General features: G+C 42.6%; 1 protein-coding gene and 1 pseudogene across 4 annotated transcripts in view; both read left to right on the top strand.

Annotated features, from left to right (window-relative positions):
• The window catches only part of UIMC1 (ubiquitin interaction motif containing 1), a 99367-nt gene that overhangs the window by 62545 nt on the left and 22897 nt on the right, over nt 1–13925 (top strand). The gene's annotated exons all lie outside the window — the stretch shown is intronic.
• LOC112625964 lies at nt 13285–13793 on the top strand (annotated as a pseudogene). Its single transcript, XR_003119806.1, has one exon. The product of XR_003119806.1 is annotated as a heat shock factor-binding protein 1 pseudogene (transcript).

The following is a 13925-nucleotide window of genomic DNA, read 5'->3' as shown; positions in this document are numbered from 1 at the left end:
AGGGTCTCACTCTGTCACCCAGGCTGGATTACAGTGGTGAGATTATAGCTCACTGCAACCTCTGCCTTCTGGGCTCCAGGAATTCTCCAACCTCAGCCTCATGAGTAGCTGCGACTCTGGGCACACACCATCCCACCTGGCTAGATTTTTTATATCTTCTTTTGTAGAGACGAAGTCTCACCATGTTGCCCAGGCTGGTCTTGAACTCCTGGGCTCAAACAGGCATCCCACCTTGGCCTCCTAAAGTGCTGGGATTACAGACGTGAGCCATCCTTGCCTGGCGTGACTTTTTTTTTTTAAGTGGTGCTAGGCCTTATGAAGCTTACTAAAGAAGTTTTAAGATTTCTGCCTTCAAGGAGCTTGCATTATCAATGGTGAAATAAGCATTTCCCCAATAAATTAATTACAAGAGGACACAAGTGAATAATTGTGTACCCAAGTAAATGTCCCTGACAATGGAAAAGAGGAGAGCTGCAGTGAACAAGGATGAGTTCCCAGAAAGGGTGGGCTTAGCCTTGGCTGTGCAGGCTGGTTAGGTCTGGATAAACCCATAGCAAGGTAGAGGGCCCTTTCCCCTCCTGTGGGTTTAGGTAAGAAGTAAGGGAAATGGCCACTAAACAATAGCTTCGTCTTAATCTTCCTAAGAGAGCTCTCTGTTGATTTTTCAGGCCCTGTGAGAGGGAGTAGGGTGACCTCACTGGAACCATTCCACTCTCTGCATGTTCCTCTACTTTCCTGGGAACACAGCTTGGGGGTGTAGGTGGGTTGGGGAAGTAGAGGAATTATGCAGAGCACCTGCTAGTGTACTTGGTGTACAATAGGTACTCAGTACGTTTGATCTCTTTTCTTGGTTTCCCCACCAGCTTGTCTGCCCTGTCTTCCTTGCCAGAGACAGAAGTTAGTGATTGTGCTGGTTCTTCTTAGCTTTATATGACTGGATACAGAGGCCAGTCTCCCAACCTGGTTTTTAAATCTTTTGTAAAAGGAAGCTTTTTTTTTTTTTTTTTAAATACTGTGGAAGGAAAGGAGTAATTTCCACCCCGTTTTTTTGAGACAGGGTCTTACTCTGTAGCCCAGGCTGGAGTACAGTGGTGGAATCATGGCTCACTGCAGCCTCAACCTCCCAGGCTCAAGTGATCCTTCTGCCTCAGCCTCCCAAGTAGCTGGGACCACAGGTGCATGCCACCACACCTGGCTAATTTTTTACTTTTTGTAGAGATGGAGTCTTTTTATGCTGCTTAGGCTGGTCTTGAACTCCTAGGCTCAATTGATTCTCCTGCTTTGGCCTCCCAAAGTGCTGGGATTATAGGCCTAAGCCACCATGCCTGGCAAGTTACTTTTCTTGAAGACACAGAAGCCAGACTGGGAGACTATTAGCCCAATGCCTAAGGGGTGGAGTAAGAGAGGACTTAACCTTCCAGTATTAAGTATCTAGCTTTTCACTCGTTCCTGTCTTCCCCTGAGGGGGATCCTAGATATGCTTGGTTTGGCTGTGTAAAAGAAATAGCAATTAGAATCATTTACATAAAGTGTCTACTATTTATGCCTACTTACCATGCAGCACAATAACAATTATGCATATCATTAAATATATGTCTGACTAATTTTGCTGTAAGTTTTGATTATAATACTACACACTAGTTAAGTTGGCTCAGTCTACTCAGTTTTTTGCTCAATGACGTTGTCTATTCAGAACTACGAAAAATTAGAGGGGATGCTTTTTTTATTTTTGAGACGGAGTCTCGCTCTGTCACCCAGGCTGGAGTGCAGTGGCACGATCTCGGCTTCTGCAAGCTCTGCCTTCCAGGTTCATGCCATTCTTCTGCCTCAGCCTCCCAAGTAGCTGGGACTACGCGCGCCTGCTACCACGCTCGGCTAATTTTTATATTTTTAGTAGAGACGGGGTTTCACCGTGTTAGCCAGGATGGTCTCGATCTGCTGACCTCATGATCCACCCACCTCGGCCTCCCACAGTGCTGGGATTCCAGGTGTGAGCCACCTCACCGGACCAAGGGAGTGCTCTTTAAAGGTACTGTTTGAGGGGAGAAGATTGACTGAGTTGATCTAGACTAGAACAAATGCACATTGCCTTTGCATTTACTTTCTGGAAAATATATCTAAGGCCAATTGTGTTAAACACCTAGGGAGAATAAAATCCCCCATCTACTCATTCAGTACATATTTATTATATACTTACTGTATAACAGATACAGTGAGCAGAATATACAATTAACAGAATATAAGTCCCTGTTCTCATGGAGCTTATATTCTAGCAGTGGGAGGCAGACAAGAAAACAATAAATATACAGTATTTCAAGTGGTGATAAGTACTTTAGAGAAAAAAATAAAGCAGAGGGAGAGGGGAATAGGCCATACTGAGGTCAGAAGGTAGCAATATAAAATAGGTGATCAGGGAAGGTCTCCTTGAGAAGAGAAGATGGCATTTGAACAGGGACCTAGAGTAAGTGAGGAAGTGAGGTAGTAAACTAAGAAGATTGTGAGGTGGGGAGAGTGCTACAGGTAGAAGGAACAATAAATGCAAAAACCCTGAGGTGTGAACAGGTTGAGTGTGGCTGGATTAGAGTAAGTGAGGGAGAGATAAACAGTGAAACCAGAGAGGTAATGGGGGAGGAGTGCAGATGGACAGATCACAGGGTTCTTAGGCCATAATAAGGACTTTGGCTTTTCCTTGAGCAAGGGAGGAACCACTGGAGGGACTTGAGCAAAGAAGTAATCAATATTTAAGCAAAGGATCACTCCACTCTGTCTGCTACTATGTGGACAGTAGATTATTGGGTTGTGGGACAAAGGTGGAAGCTGGGAAGATAGAGTCAACATTTTGTTTTTGGCACTTTGATAAAGTAGAAGAAATGCAGGTTTTGGAACTAGGCAGCTCAGCTGTAATATTTCCTAATTGGCTAATATTTGACAAGTTATCTCTTTCAGGACAGGTTCCTCTTTTGTAAAATTAGTATCAGGATTGCCATGAGAATCACAGACACTTAGTAAAGTACCAGGCGTTGTGACTAGCATGTAATAGGTATGCAATAAATGATGGCTGTATTATTATTGACTGTGCTTTCCTGTCTGTGTAATCTTTCTGAGGTCTGTGTTTCTGTATGATGACGGGACATAAAGGATAAGCCACTAGTTGAGTAGAACTAAGAGAAAGAAGAAAGGCAAGACATAAGAGTCAAAGGAGTAAGAATAAGTTAGGGAGAAATAGATTATAGGAGAGTTAGGGAAGCTGAAGGCATTAACTATATACACTTTGACTCTAGATAGAGGATGTGGCTTAGAGTTAGGATACTGCTAGGAGTGGACTTTCTCTTCAGGGATATCGCCTGGAAAGATAATGGTAGATGGGTGAGTAGGTAGGAGGAGGTAGAAATTCTTATTATAGATATGCCTGAGAGTTAACAGAGAAGGACCAAGGCCTAAAATAGGCTTGACTTGGGTGACTAAGAGAAAATGTGTAAGACCTCAGTATCTCTAAGTGAAACTTATTTCTTAAATTAGACAAAGTTGGGACTTTTTCTGTTCTATATATGCCTATCTAAATGTAATTTGTACCCTGTCCAGTCTTCTCACTTACATTAATGTGGCCTTTGTGGTACCCAGGAATTAAGTATATTGCTATATTGCTACTGGTACCTAGCTACTGAGGTATTGACAATTGTGAAATAACATAGGTTTTGTAGAAGTAATACGGATTTTGGGGACAGACTGACCTGTGGGGATATATACAAATCAAATATGGGCCCTGAGCTCACTGACATTTCAGTTCAATTAGGTAGATAAGACATGCACATGCATAACTGTAATGCAAGGTCAGAACTACTAAGGGACATACAAATAAAAATACTGTGGTGTTTCAGAGGAAGTACAGTTAGAGATTGAGAGGGAAGGGTATTAATGTAAGAGAACAATAGGCTAAAATTACAAATAGAAAAATGTGAAGAGAGTGTATAGGAAAGAATAAGCACTTCAGTGTGGTTATAGTGTGGGCATTATGAAAGGAACGGTAGGCAGTTGGAGAATGACAAATGTAACTTGAATCTTGTGGGTTAACATTTATATGAATTATGTGGGTTAACATTATGGAACAGCATTTTTTTTCAACTCTAAAAAAATTATTGGTGTGTGTTACTAAAGTAATTATTTGTGTGTTTACTCCTATTGTAGTATATAGGACTCTTTTGGATGCAGGTGTTGAAAATATGATTTCAGGCCGGGCGCAGTGGCTCAAGCCTGTAATCCCAGCACTTTGGGAGGCCCAGACGGGCGGATCACGAGGTCAGGAGATCGAGACCATCCTGGCTAACACGGTGAAACCCCGTCTCTACTAAAAAATACAAAAAACTAGCCGGGCGAAGTGGCGGGCGCCTGTGGTCCCAGCTACTCGGGAGGCTGAGGCAGGAGAATGGCGTAAACCCGGGAGGCGGAGCTTGCAGTGAGCTGAGATCCGGCCACCGCACTCCAGCCTGGGCGACAGAGCCAGACTCAGTCTCAAAAAAAAAAAAAGAAAAAGAAAAAGAAAAAAAAAGAAAAGAAAATATGATTTCAGTAGTTGGAAATATGATTTCAGTAACCTTAAGCAAAAAAAAAAGTTAATCTGTATAATATTTGGCAAGTCTGTTTAGAGGTTAGGCTGAGGTGGATCTGGGAGCTCAGATAATGTCTCTCCATCTTGGAATCCAGTGGTCTCCATTCAACAGATGGCCTCTTCTTAAGGGACAAGCAAAATGGCTGCCAGTAGCCATAGCTTTTTTTTTTTTTGAGGCCGAATCTGGCTCTGTGGCCCAGGCTGGAGTGCAGTGGCTCGATCTCGGCTCACTGCAAGCTCCGCCTCCCGGTTTCACGCCATTCTCCTGCCTCAGCCTCCCGAGTAGCTGGGACCATAGGCGCCCACCACCGCGCCCGGCTAAGTTTTTGTATTTTTTAGTAGAGACGGGGTTTCATCGTGTTAGCCAGGATGGTCTCGATCTCCTGACCTCGTGATCCGCCCGCCTCGGCCTCCCAAAGTGCTGGGATTACAGGCGTGAGCCACCGCGTCTGGCCGCCATAGCTTTTAATGGAAAGAAATAATTTTTTTCCCCCCTCAGACCATAGGTTAGTCTAGAGGAAGACTCTGATAGGCCTTTCTTGATTGAAGTGTCCACTTATGGTGTAGTCACTGTAACCAAGTAGATGGGTATGTATTACTTACAAGTCAGAACAAGTAAAGGAAAACTCTTTCACTAACTATGAGAAATTCTGTTAGTATCTTAGAAAATTCTGTCAGTCACAATAACAGAAAACATCATTAACAGTGAGTTTAACACGTGGGATTTCTTTCTCCTCACATCACAAGTCCAGAGTGAGGCAGTGGCTCGTTGATGTAATTGAGGATCAGGCTTTTGCCTTTGGCACTACAATCATAAACTTGTGGCTTGATTCACCGTTTCAGGATACCCAATTGCATCTCTAGGCTTTGAATGTATGTTTGAGGCAGGAAGATGGAGAAAAAGGTAAAGGGACATGACTGCTGATTCTGACTCCTTTGATCTAACACTCATTCCTGCATTCTCATGGAATTTGAGCTTATTCTAAATTATGGTTGAATTAAGGCAGTTCTAAATTTGGTGTTTGTTCATACCTCTTAAGTGTTTATATATGTTGTATATAAAATTATTTTATCTCTAAAGTCATTGATTAATTGCTTTTTGTAGTGGTTCAGCTTAAGACTTTTTCATATCCTGCTGTTAGTGAAATATTGTGCTGGATGCTGAGGGTGAGGAGGAGCAGCCCAAAAGACCCAAAAGATGGTAAGGGATATATTACAGAGCTGAATCGAATCTCAAATTTGTACTCAGAGAGTTTACAGTCCAGCAAGGGAAACAGACTTGGGTATGACTATGTATAATACAACTCAGTCAAAGTGCTAAACTGTAAGCGCTAACCACCCGCAAAGGAAGGTATTAAATTTGATTGGTGGAATAAGGGAGGGCTTCTTACTTAATTGTTCCCCTAATATTGAGCATGGCTTTTTTCTTAACCTATTTTTTTTTTTTTCTGTTAAAGATAAGCATCTAGGGCCAGTCATGGTTGCTCACACCTGTAATCCAAGCACATTGGGATGCTGAGGTGGGAGGATCAATTAAAGCCAGGAGTTCAAGACCAGCCTGAGCAACACAGGGAGACACTATCTCTACCAAAAATAAAAAATTAGCTTTGTGTGGTAGTACATGCCTGTAGTCCCAGCTACTTGGTAGGCTGAGGTGGGAAGATCGCTTGAGCCCAGGAGTTGGAGGCTGCAGTGAGCTGTGATTGCACCAGTCGACTCTAGCCTGAGTGACTGAGCAAGACCCTGTCTCAAAAGAGAAAAAAGAAAAAAAAAACTAAACTAGCAATGAGCCTTGTAATGTAGTACTTTAATCTGGATTACTAAAAGTGGAATTACTAGATTATATTTATAAAGCTACCAGTAATTTATGAGAGCATTCCTTTTGCCTCCAAATACTGAGGGATATTCTTTAAAAAAAAGTATGGCATAGTAATAGATAGTAACCAATGACATTTCATTGTACTTTGTTTCTTTGGTTAGTAGTGAAGTTGACATTTTTTGTTTTTTAAAAAATCAATTTATATTTATTTGAAGAATTATTCTCTGAAGTTTGCCTCTGTGTCTTTTGGGATCTCAGTATTGTTCTTATCAGTTTATACAAGTTCTTTATAAATGATTTACTTTTTGCTTCAGAGGTGCTTTCCAGGGTTTGTTTGACTCACCCATCAGTTCTCACAAAGTTTCCAAATTTATGCAGACTGGGCCAGCAGCCCCCTTCTTGCGTGAGCACTGCCAAAGCTTTTGTTTCTTGAAATAGAAGCAGTGCTGATCCTGCAGAAAGATCTAATCGGTGTGAACAGAAGTGGCACTGATGTAGGGAAAAGGGTATTCAAATCCAAGTAGAATTAAGAGGATGGGTGGGCAGCAAGTAGAAAGGAAAAAGAATTCATTTGACTCCATGCTGTTCCATTCCTGTTTAAAAAAAAAAAGAAAAAATTCATTGCTATTGCTCACTGGATGAAGAAGCTAGAGATAGAAGGAAGAGGAGGTGGGGCCTGGTCACGGGGGGTCAGCAGGGGCTGGATGCCCAAAGTGTTATGTTTAAAGGAACTGGGATGTATCTCCAGAGCAACTGGGAATTTAAAAACATACCTCTTCCATTAAATATGAAAGTAATAGAAATGAAACCAACAAGTGAAATACATATATTTTTCTATATTCTTTCTGGTAGGTTGCAAGAACAAGCACTTTCCCTCCCAGTATTGGGATTCTGCTGATATGTATCTGGGATTCTGCTGATGTCTGTCTGTCTGCCTGTCTGTCTGTCTGTCTATCTATATCTGTCTCCTGTATTTATATTTGTCCCCCCCAGAATTACATCATAAGCATCATCTAACATGCTGTTCGAAATTATTTATATTCATGACATTGCGTATAGTTTTTAACTTTCACAAATAATACAAAATGTACTTAGTTGTTTTTCCTTGTTGTGGGAATATTTTTTGACAGAGGAAACCAAAGTGACAGGAGCAGCTTATAAAACAAAACGCAAAGACATTTAAGAAAGGATGTTTTGCGGCCGGGCGCGGTGGCTCACGCCTGTAATACCAGCACTTGGGGAGGCCGAGGCGGGCGGATCACAAGGTCAGGACATCGAGACCATGTTGGCTAATATGGTGAAACCCCGTCTCTACTAAAAATACAAAAAATTAGCTGGGCGTGGTGGCGGGCGCCTGTGGTCCCAGCTGCTCAGAAGCCTGAGGCAGGAGAATGGCGTAAACCCAGGAGGCGGAGCTTGCAGTGAGCCGAGATCAGGCCACTGCACTCCAACCTGGGCAACAGAACGAGACTCCGTCTTAAAAAAAAAAAAAAAAAAAAAGAAAGAAAAGAAAGGATGTTTTGAAACAGAGCCTGGGCACTAGGTCTTATCTGCTATAAAGTAGATTCTTCTTTAATCGGCTTCACCCTAGAACTGTTCAGTGTTTTCTGGAGAGGACATTATCTTATTCGAATGCCCACAGTACTGACATATACATACTCCTAGCTACTGGATGAACTCATAGACCAATATTTCCACCCCAGACTTATGTTACACTGCATGCATGTTACTCCTCTTGGATTAATAACGTAGGAGTGCCGGGCGCGGTGGCTCAAACCTGTAATCCCAGCACTTTGGGAGGCCGAGACGGGCGGATCACGAGGTCAGGAGATCGAGACCATCCTGGCTAACACATTGAAACCCCGTCTCTACTAAAAAAATACAAAAAACTAGCCGGGCGAGGTGGCGGGCGCCTGTAGTCCCAGTTACTCGGGAGGCTGGGGCAGGAGAATGGCGTAAACCCGGGAGGCGGAGCTTGCAGTGAGCTGAGATCCGGCCACTGTACTCCAGCCCGGGCGACAGAGCGAGACTCCGTCTCGGAAAAAAAAAACAAAAAACGTAGGAGCCCCTCCCTGCAACCCCTGTGGTCTCAGTTGTCTACTTTTTTTTTCTTTTCTTTGAGATGGATTCTTACTCTGTCGCCCAGGCTGGAGTGCAGTGGCACGGTCTCGGCTCACTGCAACCTCTGCCTCCTCGGTTTAAGCAGTTCTCTCCCTCAGCATCCCGAATAGCTGGGATTACAGGCACGTGCCACCATGCCTGTATTTTTAGCAGAGGTGGGGTTTTGCCATCTTGGCCAGGCTGGTCTTGAACTCCTGACCTCGTGATCCACCTGCCTCGGCCTACTGAAGTGCTGGGATTACAGGCATGAGCCACCGCACCCCGTCTTCAGTTGTCTTCTAACAACTTTGTTCAACTTTGCTGTGGAACATTTCCTCATGTCAGCTCCACTAGGTTGCATTAATAAAGTAACTGTATGAGGTGACATATGAAATGGCAGCCTGACTGCAGTGTAGGTCTGCATGAATTCTCAGTGCTTTTACTCTTCCCATCTTGTTCCTCTCTTAACATTGACTTTGCCTTCACTTCAGTTATCCCATTCATTGTACCTTCATGCTAAAGAGCCCCCTGCCTCAGGATTTCTCTTAGCAGTTTTCTTCTGCCAGATGTGCTTATTCCTTCCTTGAAAAATAAAATAGTTCTTTTTAACACCTGAGTTCATACCCAAAGCATTATGTGTTAAAGGAATATTAACAGCAAAAACCATTTTAGAGAAGTTCTTCACTTCATGATCTAGTCACACTTTTAAAGTCAGGCATCTAGAGCATTTTGAGAAAGATAAAAGTTCAAGGAATTAATATTAGATCAGTGATCTCCATTAGAACGATCTTACAGCCACAGTCAGGACTATGAGTATGTATTAATATAAGTTTTTATTATCTCCATTTTACTGATGATGAAACTAAGAGAGCTTTAGTACTTGCATTGTCAGGCAGTAAGCAGCAGAGCCAGGGCCCAGAGCTAGCATTCTTCATTACTGTGTTCTTTCTGCCTTCCATGTGTAGAGCTGGGACACACAAGGGAGTGTTCGAGAAGACCATGGAAACGTCAGTCAGTTTCAGGAAAGCAGAATGCTGTATAGTCTTTTACCTCTGAGTGCAAACATGAATTCTCATCTCATCAGAACTGACCTTGTCAGCTTTTCAATTACCTAGAATAAATAGTTTGATGGATTAGACTCTTTGCTGGTGAACAGAGTCCATGTGACACAGTCACCTCTGTAAACCCTTGAGTGCAAAGTCAAAAAAAGATCAGATGAACCTTACTTCTTTCTGGTGGTAGCTGTGGAGATTGACCATGCACAGACTGATCTCTTACTAAGGAGTTTTCTAACGGCCTTATATAAAGGAAATACTTGATAACAAGATACTATTTTCTGTTAAGTAAAAGGATTTAATTTGCCGAATCTTTATAAGCCATGCTTAACATTAAGCAACATTATGAACATTTATGAACACCTGCTATATACCAGTAACAGTGCTTTTTGTATATTGTTTTAATCCTCATAACAGTCTTTTGAAACAGGAATTATTTCACTTATAAAAGAAGACACTGAACTTGACGGGGAAATAATTTCCCCAAGATCACATACCTAGAAAGTGGCAGGAGCTGGGATACACCAAGTTAAACTCAAAAGCTAGTACTCTGTGCTCTATAGAATCTTCCATGAATGTTCAGATTTTTTTTTGAAAAAGTAAGTTTCAGAATACTAAATCCAATATGGTGGTCAGTATATTGTTTAAGAATTTGTGGTAAAACTGTGTGTTTGTATAAAAAGAAAGTAAAGTAATATAATTTTGAGAATAAAGGCCACCTCTGGGGTTGGGGATGGGGTGGAGGCAGAGAAATGAAATCAGAAACAAGCATACAGTTGGCTAATCAGTTTGGGCAATATTCTAGTTCTTAAGTTGGGTAATAGGTTCACATATATATTCTTTTGTACATATTACATTATAAAACCTTTTAAAGAATTGTATGTTTCTGTTATGCACCACTGTCATCCATTACATTTTCAGAAGAACCTTGGTAAACATTTGCTAGTGAAGTTCAGATAAATTCAGAGTCTTTTCTCCATATGAAATTTATTTACTATTATCTTTATTTAGGCTCTGATGACAGTATCCAGTGTGATTTGACTGCCATTGATGATTCTTTAGAAGGAGGGCTCTTGGGGTTTTTTCCTAGATCCTTATCTTTGTTACGTGATTTTCATACCAGTTTCTTCAAAAGACAATGGCTAGTTTATCTTTGGTATTTGTCTTGCAAAAGGACTTTGTGTGTGTGTGTGTGTTTTACTTTTAATTACCAAAAATTTCAAACTTAAAAATGGAGAGGATAGTAGTACCCTGAACCCCCATGTTCTACCTAGTCATTCATCAACTTGTGGCCACTGTTGTTTCAGATGTGTTGTATCCTGGATTATTTCAGATTATATCCCAGATATCTCTTTTTTTTTTTTTTTGAGACGGAGTCTCGCTCTGTCGCCCAGGCTGGAGTGCGGTGGCACGATCTCGGCTCACTGCAAGCTCCGCCTCCCAGGTTCATGCCATTGTCCTGCCTCAGCCTCCCCAGTAGCTGGAACTACAGGCTCCTGCCACCATGCCTGGCTAATTTTTGTATTTTTAGTAGAGACAGGGTTTCACCATGTTAGCCAGGATGGTCTCGATCTCCTGACCTCATGCTCCTCCCACCTCAGCCTCCCAAAGTGCTAGGATTGCAGGTGTGAGCCACCGCACCTGGCCAATTAATTATATATATATATGTGTGTGTGTGTATATATATATTTTTTGATATGGAGTCTCTCTCTGTCGCCCAGGCTGGAGTGCAGTGGCGCGATCTTGGCTCACTGCAACCTCCACCTCCCGGGTTCAAGCGATTCTCCTGCCTCAGTCTCCCAAGTAGCTGGGACTACAGGCGTGCGCCACCACTCTCAGCTAATTTTTTTTGTATTTCCAGTAGAGAAGGGGTTTCACTGTATTGGCCAGGCTGATCTGGAACTCCTGACCTTGTAATCCACCCGCCTAGGCCTCCCAAAATGCTGGGATTATAGGCGTGAGCCACTGCGCCCAGCCAATTAACAATTTTTTTTTTTTTTTTTTGAGGTGGAATCTCGCTCTGTCTCCCAGGCTGGAATGCAGTGGTGCGATCTCTGCTCATTGCAAGCTCCGCCTCCTGGGTTCACACCATTCTCCTGCCTCAGCCTCCCAAGTAGCTGGGACTACAGGCACCCACCCACCATGCGTGGCTAATTTTTTGTATTTTCAGTAGAGACAGGATTTCACCATGTTAGCCAGGATGGTCTCAATCTTCTGACCTTGTGATCTGCCCGCCTCAGCCTCCCAAAGTGCTGGGATTACAGACTTGAGCCACTGCACTCAGCCGATAATTTTTAATACCACCAAATATCTGGTTTGTTCAACTCTCCTTGAGTCCCATAATTGTTTTTTTGTTGTTTCTTTTTTCACAGTTTGTTGAAAACAGGATCCAAACAAATTTTACACATTGCAGAAAGCTTTTGTTGCTAATATCTCGGGCTCTTTTAATTTACAGAAGAGTCAAACCCCAAAAAGTTCTTTTTAAAGTCTGAATCATTCATTAATTACATATAAGCTTAATATTGTTAACAGTTACTGTGTCATAGTCCTTTAAATTCCCTCCACAGTATCTAATATGGTACTGTGCAGGTAGGCCCTCAGAAAACGTACTCTTAAAAGCAAAGTCTAGCTAACTTTCTCTGAAAGGAATAGATAGTAAATATTTTAGGCTTTGCAGGCCATATGGTCTCTGTTGCAACTACTCAAGTGTTTGTCACTGCTACTCAACTCTGCTGTTAAAGCACTAAAGCAGCCATAGACAATTTGTAAATGAATCAGGCGGCTGTGTTGCAATAAAAGTTTATTTATGCAAAAAGCTGGGCGGAGCGCATTAGCTCCAGCCTGTAATCCTAGCACTTTGGGACGCCGAGGTGGGCAGATCACTTGAGGTCCAGAGTTCGAGACCAGCCTGGCCAACATGGTGAAACCTCATCTCTACTAAAAATCAGCCGGGCATGGTGGCACCCTGCCTGTAATCCCAGCTACTTGGGAGGCTGAGGCAGGAGAATCGCGTGACCCCAGGAGGCAGAGGTTGCTGTGAGCTGAGGACACCATTGCACTCCAGCCTGGGCAACAAGAGCGAAACTCCGTCTCAAAGAAAAATGTTGGCTGGCCATCCCTGTCCTAGAGAACTGGTTTTTCGTTTTTTGTTTTTTGTTTTTTGTTTTTTTTTAAAGAGGCCACACCCAGTTGAGAACTGGTTTTTCAAAATGTCCTCTAGTTAACTAGGGTTCTGTAAAGGTGTGGGAAGGGCAGAATGAATACTGGTAACACTCCACCTTTACCACCCACCTCATCCAGAGCTCTACATTTATGTATTTTACATACTGGGTTTCATGTGAAATTTTATTTGAAAATAGGATTCTCTCTCTTTTTTTTTTTTTTTTTAAATTGAAATTTGGCTGGGCATGGTGGCTCACCCCTGTAATCCCAGCACTTTGGGAGGTCGAGGTGGGTGAATCACTTCAGGTCAGGAGTTCGAGGCCAGCCTGGCCAACGTGGTGAAACACCATCTCTTCTAAAAATACAAAAATTAGCCAGGCATGGTGGCGCACACCTGTATCTCAGCTACTTTGGAGGCTGAGGCAGGAGAATCACTTCAACCCAGGAGGTGGAGGTTGCAGTGAGCTGAGATTGCATCACTGCATGCCAGCCTGGGCAACAGAGTGAGACTCCATCTCCAAAAAAAATAAAAATAAGAGACATAACCACCAAGCTGGGTATCAGGGAGATGGCCGAGACTGACCCCAAGACCGTGCAGAACCTCACCTCGGTGGTGCAGACACTCCTGCAGCAGATGCAAGATAAATTTCAGACCATGTCTGACCAGATCATTGGGAGAATTGACGATATGAGTAGTCGCATTGATGATCTGGAGAAGAACGTCGCAGACCTCATGACACAGGCTGGGGTGGAAGAATTGGAAGGTGAAAACCTACTTGCCACACAAAAGAGTTGAAGGTTGCTAATAATTTATGCTGGAATCTGGAACACCATGTTTCCAAGCCAAGGGAAGATCGAATGGCTTTTTACAGCTAACTACTATGTGTAGACAGGTTTTATATTATAAAGTATGCATTCTTATCACGTACTATATAGTTAGTTTGTAGAGTGATTTACCCCCCAGTTTCTTGAACATAGTGTCTTCACATCTTGGGCCTTGATCAGTTGTGCTATTCATTATTAAACACTAAAACTTTGGCGGTTCCTGCATAACATTGTCAAATTTTTTAGTGTATTTCTGTGAAGTCATATTTTTTTTCTTGTCATTCCTTTTGTAGTAGTTGCTGTTTGGATAAAAGTTGCTGTGTTGAGCTGAGATCCGGCCACTGCACTCCAGCTCTGG

The sequence above is a fragment of the Theropithecus gelada genome, chromosome 6, assembly GCF_003255815.1.
Source record: "Theropithecus gelada isolate Dixy chromosome 6, Tgel_1.0, whole genome shotgun sequence".
Classification (NCBI taxonomy): domain Eukaryota; kingdom Metazoa; phylum Chordata; class Mammalia; order Primates; family Cercopithecidae; genus Theropithecus; species Theropithecus gelada.
This window is presented reverse-complemented; position numbering and strand designations above follow the sequence as displayed.